The following is a 12,734-nucleotide window of genomic DNA, read 5'->3' on the forward strand; positions in this document are numbered from 1 at the left end:
TAGCTAGGACTACAGGCAAATACCACCACACCTGGCAAATTTTTTATTTTTTTGTAGAGACAGGGTCTCACTATGTTGCCCAGGTTGGTGTCAAGTGATCCTCCTGCCTTGGCCTTGAAAAGCACTGAGATTACAAGTGGGAGTCACCATGCCTGGCCTTAGTCAACTAATTTTTTATGAAGTACAAAGCCATTTCAATGGAGAAAGTATTGTCTTTTTAATAAAGGATGCTGGATGTTCTCACTTGTAAGCAGGAGCTGAACAATGAGGACACATGGACATGGGGAGGGAAACAACATACACTGGAGCCTGTGGTGGGGGGTGCGGGGAGAGGGAGAGCATCAGGAAAAATAGCTAATGCATGCTGGGCTTAATACCTAGGTGGCCGGGCGCGGTGGCTCAAGCCTGTAATCCCAGCACTTTGGGAGGCCGAGACGGGCGGATCACGAGGTCAGGAGATCGAGACCATCCTGGCTAACACGGTGAAACCCCGTCTCTACTAAAAAATACAAAAAACTAGCCGGGTGAGGTGGCGGGCACCTGTAGTCCAGCTACTTGGGAGGCTGAGGCAGGAGAATGGCGTGAACCCGGGAGGCGGAGCTTGCAGTGAGCTGAGATCCGGCCACTGTACTCCAGCCTGGGCGACAGAGCGAGACTCCGTCTCAAAAAAAAAAAAAAAAAAATACCTAGGTGATGGGTTGATAGGTGCAGCAAACTACCATGGCACACGTTACCTATGTAATAAACCTGCACAGCCTGCACGTGTATCCCAGAACTTAAAATAAAATAAAATAAAAATAAATGATGCTTGAACAATGGACTATCCATATACAAAAACAAAACACAAAAACAAGGCAAACTTCAACTTAACCTAACACTTTACATGAAAATCAATTCAAACAGATCATAGACCTATTGGTAAAATATAAAATTATAAAACTTCTAGAAGAAAACATAGGAGGAAATCTTTGTGACCCTAGGTTAGGCAAAGAGTTTTAGACATGATACCCAAAGCATGATCCATAACAGAAAATACTGATACATTGGACATTACAAAAATCAATTACAAACACAGTCTGCAGAAAAGGTTAAATTCAGAGTATCTGCTCCTGGAATGGTTCATGTTCTTGTTCCATCCAATCTGGATGGCCAATCTAGTGTTTGCCTCTAAGGACGTGCCAGTATGCCAACAAAGCACTTAACATCTAGTGTATCTGGGAAGTCAGAAGAGACCAAAGCTGTAAGTCAGTAATCACCAGCAACTGTTGTAGGAGCACTGTGCTAGGAGGAGAGAAACCTGTAAAATACACAACAACACTGAGCAGAATGGCAGAAATGCTGTGAGGAAGGAGGAGCAAAGGGTCTGAAAAAGGCTTCCCAGTGAGGCAGGCATCTGAGGTGATTCTTGAAAGATAAGCTGAATGTTGATAGGCAAAAATAGACAAACACAAACAGATGCGAGAGGTTCAGGCAACACTGCCCCACCCATTATAATCCAAGAAAATAAAAGGAATACCCATCACTGTTACAATTATGCTCACAAGTGCATTCAGAAGAGGGGCAGTCCACCCAGTTGGAAAGGAAATAGACAGTTTTCCAGATGGTGATGCCAAAGCTTAGTCTTGCAGGGTGAGCATGAATTAGCAAAAGAAAAGGAAAGGCAAGCCTCAGTAAAGACCCTGAACTTGGAAGCCCATGCTGGATCAACAAGATAGCGAATACTCCCTGATTGTTTGACGTTTAGAGAGCCTGGGAACAGGACTTGTTTGGTACAGGCAAGTAAGGCCCTATCATAGAGAACTTGGAAAGATACGCTGTAGAGTGGAGCCCTGATCTTGAACATCTTGGAGATCCAGGAAAGATCCTAAGGAGGATGGTGACATTTTTTTCTTTCTTTCTTCAACAGGGTCTTTCTCTGTTGCCTGGGCTGGAGTGCAGTAGCATGATCATGGCTCACTGCTGCCTTAGTCTCTCAGGCTCAAGCCATTCTCCTGCCTCAGACTCCCGAGTAGCTGGGACCACAGGTGTACACCACCATGCCCACTAATTTTTTGTATTTTTTGTAGAGACGGGAACTCACTATGTTGCTCAGGCTGATCTTGAACTCCTGGGCTCAAGCAATCCACCCATCTCAGCCTCCCACAGTGCTGGGATTAAAGGTGTGAGCCACTGCACCTGGCTGATGGTGATATTTATCAATCCATGGCCCTTTGGGAAGACGACCTTGGAGGCAACTGGATTAGCCATCTACATCTCAGAGACAGGAGTTCATCATGATGTAAAATATGAGAAATCTGAACTAGGGCTATGGATTGGGAGTGAAAGAAAAACAGCAGTACTGTAATCCCAGCACTTTGGGAGGCCGAGACGGGCGGATCACGAGGTCAGGAGATCGAGACCATCCTGGCTAACACGGTGAAACCCCGTCTCTACTAAAAATACAAAAACGAGCCGGGCGAGGTGGCGGGCGCCTGTAGTCCCAGCTACTCGGGAGGCTGAGGCAGGAGAATGGCGTAAACCCGGAGGCGGAGCTTGCAGTGAGCTGAGATCTGGCCACTGCACTCCAGTCCGGGCGACAGAGCGACACTCCGCCTCAAAAAAAAAAAAAAAAAAAAAAAAGAAAAACAGCAGTAAAGAGACAGGAGACATTAGAGAAGTAGGTTTGAAGTCAGAAGTGAAGAGGATCAAAAAGCTATTGATGATGCATCTGAGAGGGCCACAACAATGGCTGCTGCTTCATTTTCTGCAACTTCGTGATCAGAAGCAGTGATCAGTGATAATAGCACAGATCCCTGATACAGGAACAATTCAAAGGAAAATAATTCAAAGGAAAGTTAAAATACACCTTAGCTGGGATACTGCAAGTACTATTTATCAACTTTCACAGCCACAGAGTGGTAACACTTTCTTTAGAGTGACACAGTAGGAGCACCGTCATCTTGGACAAACACTACCATTTTAAGTTCCAGCTGCCTTTCCAGCTTCATGCATTTCAAGGAAATAATTTCTCTTCTAACAACAAACAGCCAGAAAGAGCAGACAGTAAAACACAGATAAGACAGCTTGGGCACAGAGGGAGGAGCGGGGGAAGTCTCTTGAGTAACTGCCAAACTTCACCCTTATACAATGGGCCCCAGTAAAACAGTGGGCCTTAATAAGCACATTCCTTTCCCTTCAGGTGCACTAAGATAAGGAAGCTAAAAGCATAGCGGGGGCAGGGGGGGGGGGGTCGGGGGTGGGTGGGTGGTTTATGCCTGTGGCTGCAGGAAGATGTACGGGAACAGACACAAAACTCTCCCTCCCAGATAAGCACAAAAAAGAGACACAGACAATCCAAGCCTCTGTTAAACTCTCCCACCCTGAATCCTTAAAAACACTTTGTCTGACAACAACAAAAAGAGAAAATTTCAGGCCAGTATCCCTGATGAACGTCAATGCGAAAATCCTCAATAAAATACTGGCAAACCAAATCCAGCGGCACATCAAAATGCTTATCCACCACGATCAAGTCAGCTTCATCCCTGGGATACAAATCTGGTTCAACATACGCAAATCAATAAACATAATCCATCACATAAACTGAACCAATGACAAGAACCACATGATTATCTCATGATGCAGAAAAGGCCTTTAATGATAGAATTCAACACCTCTTCATGCCAAAAACTCTCAATAAACTAGGTATTGATGGAATATATCTCAAAATAATAAGAGCTATTTATGACAAACCCATAGCCAATATCATACTGAATGGGCAAAAGCTGGAAGCATTCCCTTTGAAAACCGGCACAAGACAAGAATGCCCTCTCTCTCTGCTCCTATTCGACATAGTATTGGACATTCTGGCCAGGGCAATCAGGCAAGAGAAAGAAATAAAACGTATTCAAATAGGATGAAAGAAAGTCAAATTGTCTCTGTTTGCAGATGACATGATTGTATATTTAGAAAACCCCATCATCTCAGCTTAAAAACTCCTTAAGCTGATAAGCAACTTCAGCAAAGTCTCAGGATACAAAATCAATGTGCAAAAATCACAAGCGTTCCTATACACCAACAATAGACAAGCAGAGAGCCAAACCATGAGTGAGCCCCATTCACAATTGCCACAAAGAGAATAAAATACCTAGGAATACAGCTAACAAGGGACACGAAGGACCTCTTCAAGGAGAACTACAAGCCACTGCTCAAGGAAATAAGAGAGGACACAAACAAATGGAAAAAAATTCCATGCTCATAGATAGGAAGAATCAATATCATGGAAATGGCCATACTGCCCAAAGTAATTTATAGATCCAATGCTATTCCCATCAAGCTACCATTGACTTTCTTCACAGAACTAGAAAAAACTAGTTTAACTTTCATATGGAACCAAAAAAGAGCCCGTATAGCCAAGACAATCCTAAGCAAAAAGAGCAAAGCTGGAGGCATCATGCTCACTGACTTCAAACTATACTACAAGGTTACAGTAACCAAAACAGCATGGTACTGGCATCGAAACAGATATATACACAAATGGAACAAAACAGAGGCCTCAGAAATAACACCACACATCTACAACCATCTGATCTTTGACAAACCTGACAAACACAAGCAATGGGGAAAGGATTCCCCATTTAATAAATGCCACTGGAAAAACTGGCTAGCCATATGCAGAAAACAGAAACTGGACTCCTTCCTTACACGTTATACAAAAATTAACTCAAGGAGGATTAAAGACTTAAATTAAGACCTAAAACCATAAAAACCCTAGAAGAAAACCTAGGCAATGTCCATTCAGGACATAGGCAAGAGCAAAGACTTCATGACCGAAACACCAAAAGCAAATGCAAAAAATGCTAAAATTGACAAATGGGATCTAATTAAACTAAAGAGCTTCTGCACAGCAAAAGAAGCTATCATCAGAGTGAACAGGCAACCTACAGAATGGGGAAAATTTTGCAATCTATCCATCTGACAAAGGTCTAATATCCAGAATCTACAAGGAACTTAAACAAATTTACAAGAAAGAAAAACCCCATCAAAAAGTGGGTGAAGGATATGAACAGACACTTCTCAAAAGAATACATTTATATGACCAACAAACATGAAAAAAAGCTCATCACCACTGGTCATTAGAGAAACGCAAATCAAAACCACAGTGAGATACCATCTCACGCCAGTTAGAATGGCGATCATTAAAAAGTCAGGAAACAACAGATGCTGGCGAGGATGTGGAGAAATAGGAATGCTTTTACATGTTGGTGGGAGTGTAAATTAGTTCAACCATTGTGGAAGACAGTTTAGTGATTCCTCAAGGATCTAGAACCAGAAATACCACTTGACCCAGCAATCCCATTACTGGGTATATACCCAAAGGATTATAAATCATTCTACTATAAAGACACATGCACACCTATGTTTATTGCAGCACTATTTACAACAGCAAAGACTTGGAACCAACCCAAATGCCCATCAGTGATAGACTAGATAAAGAAAATGTGACACATATACACCATACTGTGCAGCCATAAAAGAGAATGAGTTCATGTCCTTTGCAGGGACATGGATGAAGCTGGAACCATCATTCTCAGCAAACTAACACAAGAACAGAAAACCAAACACTGCATGTTCTCACTCATAAGTGGGAGTAGAACAACGAGAACACATGGACACAGGGAGGGGAACATCACACACTGGGGCCTATTGGGGGGTGGGAGGTAAGGGGAGGGAGAGCATTAGGACAAATACCTAATGCATGTGGGGCTTAAAACCTAGATGACGGGTTGATAGGTGCAGTAAACCACCATGGCACAAGTATACCTATGTAACAAACCTGTACATTCTGCACATGTACCCCAGAACTTAAAGTAAAATTTTAAAAAAGCAATTCTTTTCTGTTTGTTTTTTGTAAAGGCCATGATGACCTTTCTTTGTAAGCATGTAGACTTTTATCAAAAGCATTGAAAGAAAATTGTCCTATGTATGGCCTTGTAGTCTTAGTTCCTGAACAAAAATAAAGCAAAATGAAAAAATAAAAATAAAAAACCTCTTAGTCTGTAAGAGAGAGTGCCTCTGTCCTAACTAGGCCAGAAGCCCCTCTCAGGTTTATTTTCCAAAGTAAACCTGTCTTTAACTGCTGAGCCAATTTTCATGTTTCTTTCCTCTTTCTTTAATTCTTACATAGAGCTCACAGTATACTTCTGAGTTCAGCTTGGATTTCTCACTTCATGTTCCAGTCCCTAAACTGAATTTGATACAAGCTGTGAAGATTTAGATTTAGCTGGGGACACTGTCATTAGACACTAGGCTTGAATGAGGGAAAATAGCTTCTTAACAAAGATCTTAACATTTTTTGAATGTTGACTTTGTCCATGGTTAGTTAAATGTAACTTTAGTGTAAATTATAGCATTTACTTGCTTTTATCTCTAAGAAATAATATGGAGCCACATAGATTACAGTAATTTGCCATTTTGCAAAAACACCAGAGGGTCAGAGTCCCTGATATATTTCTTTAATCACCAATTGCTACTGGACACCTCCCATGGCAGTAAACTGGGCACTAGGCGTCTAACAGTGATGAAGACCGACATTGTCCCTGCTCTCATTTCTAATGGGGAAAACAGACACAAAACAGTTGTGAGAGGTTCAGACAACACCCATCTTTTCTTCTTAATTTAACGATTAAAATAAAATGAAGATCCCTCACTATATTATAATTATGTCCATAAGTTTATTCAGAAGAGAGGCCTGCCACTCAGATGGAAAAGAAGCAAAGAGAGCTTCCCAGGCAGAGATGCCAAGGCAGAGGCTTGAAGGGTCAGTGGGAATTAGTGGAGCAGTATGGTTATAATCTTCCACAATGATAATTTTTTTTTTGTTATTTTACTGTTTGTTCTAATATATTTTCTTTGTGTTTATTTTACACCATTTTCTTAAGCGTATATAAGGTTAGAATGTTTATATTCATTGTGAATTGAATCATTATGGAAGGGCCCTCTCAATTCCAATGAATACTTTTTTGTCTTAGTCTTTTCAGTTTGCTAGTAATATCACTGACCTTGCTTTATTTTGATTAGCATGGGCCTGGCAAATTTTCTTCCATCCCTTTATTTCAACTTTCTATATTTTTATGATTTGCTAGGTTTGGCATAAACAGTGTATGACTGGATTTGTCCATTTTTATACAAAATGACAACCATTAACTGGAGCACTTACTCCATTAACAACTTTTTTGGGGTCTCTTTTGTAATTTGAATTGAAGCAATTGCTATTCATTTTTTAAACTCTCTTATAAGCACCAAATTTTATTTATTTATTTATTTTTATTTTTATTTTTTTGAGATGAAGTCTCCCTCTGCCACCCAGGCTGGAGTGCAATGGTGTGATCTCGACTTCACTGCAACCTCTGCCTTCCGGGTTCAAGTGATTCTCCTGCCTCAGCTTCCCACCCCCAGTAGCTGGGATTACAGGCGCCCACCATCATGCCTGGGTAAGTTTTTTTTTTTGTATTTTTAGCAGAGATGGGGTTTCACCATGTTGGCCAGGCTGCTCTCAAACTCCTGACCTCAGGTGATCCACCCACCTTGGCCTCCCAAAGTGCTGGGATTACAGGTGGTGAGCTCACCACCCAGGGGTGAGCTGGGGCTCTTATTATTTGTTTAAAAAAAGTTTTTACATTTTTTAATTTTATCTTATTTTAAGTTCCAGGATACACATGAAGTATGTGCAGGTTTGTTACATAGGTAAACGTGTGCCATGGTGGTTTGCTGCACCTATCAACCCATCACCTAGGTATTAAGCCTCATGAGCATTAACTATTTATCGTGACGATAAGCACCAAATTGTAATATCTAAGTCAATTTTGGGGGAAGGAAACATCATCAAGAACTTACTTCTGAAACAAAACAATGATGTTCATTCCTTCAAACATCCAAATTGAAGGTGTGCCAAAATGAAAACAAAAAAAGTCCACAGAGAAATAAAAAGGAACACGAATCACATTCCAGGGGGTTAGCGCATTTAGCAGTCTTAGCTGTGCTGTCTAACCATCCCTCAACTGACTTTCAAAAAAACAACACCCTAAACTCATCAAAATATACATTTTCCGTTTACTGTTTTAAAATTAAAAATAATAATTTAAAAAAGAAAACTTTAAGGAAGTCACAATCAATTGCGTGACTCATTTTGACGTCATGTACAGCATATGGAGGTCAGGAAGGTTATTTGCAGCATACATGGTTAGAGGATATTCATCTTTGAGGTTTAGGTTTCTTCCAAATGGTGTAAAATACCCACAATTCCAAGTATGAAGAGGCACAGACGATTTCCTTTGAGAATTCCAAAGGACAATACAGGCACTCCAGCTGTCTTCATAGAGAGACAGGGCTTCCGTCAGATTGACAGAGTTCCCTTGTGTAAAATATTTCAACCTGTTTCAATGCTTTCATGAGAGGTCAGGAATCAGTCTGAGAAACTCCCATGGGGAATCTTCTGGAGACATGGAGATTGGAACAGCTATCACATCATTAATCACATAATCAAATTATCTCCCTTCTTTGGCATACCTTTTCAGTACTGGAATGCAGTACTGCACCTCGTATAGCAGTCTCCTTTAAGATTATCTAAGACATCACCACAAGTCCGCATATATTTCTTACATCCAGCAATCCCACTTCATCAATCTCTATCATAGTGACCATCTTTAGTTTTAGCTCGACTATTTCACACAATATGCCCCCAGCTCAGCCTCCCAGAATGAGTACATCTTTGCCAGTGTATCTTTGCCACTGCCCACGACGGCCCAGGTATATGTCAAATCACTCTCTGCCAAATTGACATTCCCACTAAGGATGGGAATATTTCCAAATTGCTTCAAGTGTAGAATTTTAATGTTCTGATAAGGTGAATCTTCACCACATACCACTTCATCTACGTGGTATTCAACCAGGAGTCCATCTGCTGTGGGCCAATATCTGTCGATGGTTCCTCCTGGAACTATAGGTGGTAATCGCCTCATCACCAAGTACTGTCTTGACTCAATTCTTTCATTCTTTCTTCTCCTTTGTTCAAAAGACTGTTGATCTCTTCTTTGCCTTGTGCATCACCATCATAACTCTGAAGGTCCAGTAACTCCAATCCATGTGAATAAATGCTCACATTGGTAAGGCTGCCGGTTTTGTTTGTATAGGTTGCTAAATAGTGGTGTGGTCTTGCTAGGTGTCCACCGGCTCTGCCATCCCCTGCTCCTGGAAAATGGACTGGAGCCCTTTTAGAATGGTCTCGCCATCAGCTTTGGTGTTGAGCATGAGGTCGAGTGTGCTGTGCCATGCCGCTCCCATAGTGAGGTGAGACCCTGAGCCATGCCTGGGGGAGGCGGCCGCGGGAGACTGGGGGGCCGCGTGGTGTGTCAGGCTTCTACCCTTTTAACAACTTTTTAAAAAAAGTTACTGATCATGTAATAAAGGATGAACTTCAAATATGAATTTATTTCTAACTTCTTACATTTCGCTTTCTATTTTCCTGCACTTTTTTATAAATCTTTTCCTAGTTTCCTGACTTTAAAAAATGATGTGATTTTTGTTTGCTTTTCTCATTGCCTACCTTATAATAAAATAATAGCAGATAGTCTGTAATCCCAGCTACTTGGGAGGTTGCGGTGAAAGAATCGCTTGAGCCCAGGAGTTCAAGGCTGCAGTGAGCTATGATCACACCACTGCACTCCAGCCTGGATGACAGAGTGAGATTCCGTCTCTAAAAATAGTAATAATAATAGATAGTAAAATAGTAATAATATGAAATTATTCAAAATAATTGAAAATGATAAGAGGAGCAATTTTCTTGTTATATATGATATTGCAATGATCAATCACCTACAAAATGTAATGCACGAGTCTACCAGGACACAAAGAGGGGAACAATAGACATTGGGGTCTACTTGGCTGTGGAGGGTGGGAGGAGGGAGGGGATTGAAAAACTCCCTGTAGGGTACTATATTCACTACCTGGGTGATGAAATCTTTTGTACTCCAAACCCCAGCAACTCCCCATTTACCCATATAACAAACCTGCACATGGACCCCTGAACCTAAAACAAAGGTTGGAAGAAAAAAAAAATAAGCCAAAACAAAATGTGGGAACTGTGCACACACGGCTGTATTGTTTCTCTGTAACTATGCTCTTGAACTTGGGTGGTACAGCACCTCCGTCCAGGTGTTGAGCAAGCCTGAACTGGACACATTTAGAAAGGGGCGGGACAAGGGTGCTTCCCGAAGCTTCTCTTTCGCAGCTTTTTGGTTGCACCTCACACGAGGCTCCGTGGTTCAGCATCTACTAGATGCTGAGGTATTTTGCAAGAGCTTTGACGAGAGACTGTGAATTTTGTGATTGGAGGGTGGATGTAGGGTCATCGAAGGGAATTTGGGAGTTGATAATGGAGGTTTTGGAGTCACAATAGGGACTTGCTGTAAGTTGAGTTGAATGCTCCCAGTCAGATCCTCCGATGGGTAATTTATTTCCATTTTTCTTCTTTTCTCATATTAAGATGAGAAAAGAACTTTAGGATGGCTTAAAGTTCCATCTAAGAGAACAAGTTGAGAATTATTGTTTTCATAATAGTTAAGTGTTTTCTAATTTCTTTTTACCAAGAGTTATTTAGATGTGTGTTTCCAATTAACAAAAGCTAAGCCTTTTATTGATTTCTGATGCACCTTATCTGTGTGCTGTGTGGTGCTTATTAATTGGAATGTGTTTAGAGTCCCTTTAAGACTAAGTCCAAGGCCCATTTTTATTAATATTGTATCTCTAGCTTGAAGATAGTATGAGTTCTCCAACTGATACTGTTTTGTTCAAGATGTGTATTGGTCCTGTGTGTGTTCTTGCTCCCTTAATTGCCGAGAGTAGTGACTTGTTTGCATGTGTGCATATATATGATGCACACAGAAATGTGTACATATGTATATATATTTTTTGAGATGGAATCTCGCTCTGTCGCCCAGGCTGGAGTGCGGTGGTGGGATCTCACCTGGAGTGCAGTGGCACGATGTTGGCTCACTGCAGCCTCTACCTTCCGGGCTCAAGCGATTCTCCTGCCTTGGCTTCCTGAGTAGCTAGGACCCCAGGCGCACGCCGTCACACCCGGCTAATATTAAAAAAATTTTTTTTTCTAGAGATGAAGTCTCGCGATGTTGCCTCAGGCTGGTCTCGATCTCCTGGGTCGCAAACGTATATTTGTGTATTTGTGCATTTTATGTGGCGATATTGGGCACAGGTAGGAGTACTTTTCAGAATAAAGATTGTGAAATTTTCGCTAGGTGGGTGGGTCAGGGCCCATAGGCCCGATGTGGCCTGTGCAAGTGGGGAGGAGGAGCAGGGCTTGGCGTCTTAACATGTTTCAGCGGGCTGTGAGGTGAAGCCGCGTCCTCTCTGTCCGGGAATGCGAAGGGGCTTGTGGTGCTGCGAGAGTCTGGGCAGGGGGCGGAGCGTGGCAAGGGGCGGGGCTGGGTATGACCGGACGCCATGTGTGAGGTCCACAGGGCGCGAAGGGTGAGGTGAGTCTGAGCATCCCTCAACCCGTCCGCCCATCCATCCACCGTTTGGTCGTCCCTCAATCCATCCGCCCATGCATCCACCATTTGATCAACCCATTCACTCTTGCCCCAGGCGCGCAGAAGTGGGTAGGCGGAACCTGGGGAGACTAGCTGAGTAGTCCAGGCAGTGAGGCAGACTGAACTTGCCTGAGGGGCAGGGCCAAGTGTGTTTGGGCAGGCAGAGGTGGACTTGTCTGGGTCCATCGTGTTGGGTAAGCAGGGTAGTTTGTGTGTCTTGGAGGGAGGGGTGGATCAGGCTGAGCAGAGCAAATCTGAAGGGTGGCACCCAGATTTTCTGGGCGGATAGGCAGGCCTTATGCATGGAGGTGGGCAAGTTGGGGGCAGATGTGTCCAGGTGGACCAGCCAGGTGTGTCTGGATATGGTGGGCAGAGGCAGGACCAGGTGGTATCAGTCATTCCTAGGCAGGCAGGGCCTAGTGCATCCAGCAGGTGTGGTTGCCCCAGGGTAGGTTGGCCTGAGGGTGAGGCCAGGAGTGTTGGGGCAGGGTTGTCTGTCCCTACCCACTTATGGCTGACCAACAGCCCTCTTTCCACGAGCATGGGAATCCTACTAGTAATCTCTGGTCCCCGGCGAGTCTAGGGTACAGGGTGGACAGGGAGTTGGGCTGATGCTGAGGGTCTGCCCCTCAGATCTTGCCTGTAACACCCCCAGAGACCTTGCTGTGGTCCCACTGGCCACTTGACAGCTGCCTCAAACGCAGAAGTGCAGGCTAGCCCAGAAGTACCAGACAGCAGTGGTGCCACTGGCAGTAAGGGAGGCACCTGGGCAACAGCCACACCCCAGCTGTTGTCTGAAGAGGACCTGCCTTGGCACTGTGACCTGTACCAGGACACTTGCAGAGGGGATTTTTGGCAGTGACCTGTACCAGGACACTTGCAGAGGGGATTTTTGGCAATCAAAGCCTGGCAAGTGTGAGGGAGGACCCTGGGGTAGAAGGATGGGGACAGTGAGGGCAGTGAGGTTCAACAGTGAGGTGACAGGAGGCAGGGAGTATCCGAAGACCACTTTGAGAAACCAGTTGTGTGGACTGTGTCAGTATTTCCTGATCTGCAGCCCTGGGTGAGTGACATCAAGAAGCTCCAGCTCATGGATCCCGCAGGCAGAAGCAGGCAGTGAATGTGAAGCACAAGAAGAGTTTGAAGAAAAAG

The 12,734-nt window shown here is 43.4% G+C and overlaps 1 pseudogene; it reads right to left on the reverse strand.

Moving 5' to 3' along the window:
- Positions 1 to 8,229: 8,229 nt before the first annotated feature.
- Positions 8,230 to 9,318, reverse strand: LOC117077776 (annotated as a pseudogene).
- Positions 9,319 to 12,734: the final 3,416 nt, after the last annotated feature.

The sequence above is a fragment of the Trachypithecus francoisi genome, unplaced genomic scaffold (assembly GCF_009764315.1).
Source record: "Trachypithecus francoisi isolate TF-2019V2 unplaced genomic scaffold, Tfra_2.0 Lachesis_group6, whole genome shotgun sequence".
Taxonomy (NCBI): Eukaryota; Metazoa; Chordata; class Mammalia; order Primates; family Cercopithecidae; genus Trachypithecus; species Trachypithecus francoisi.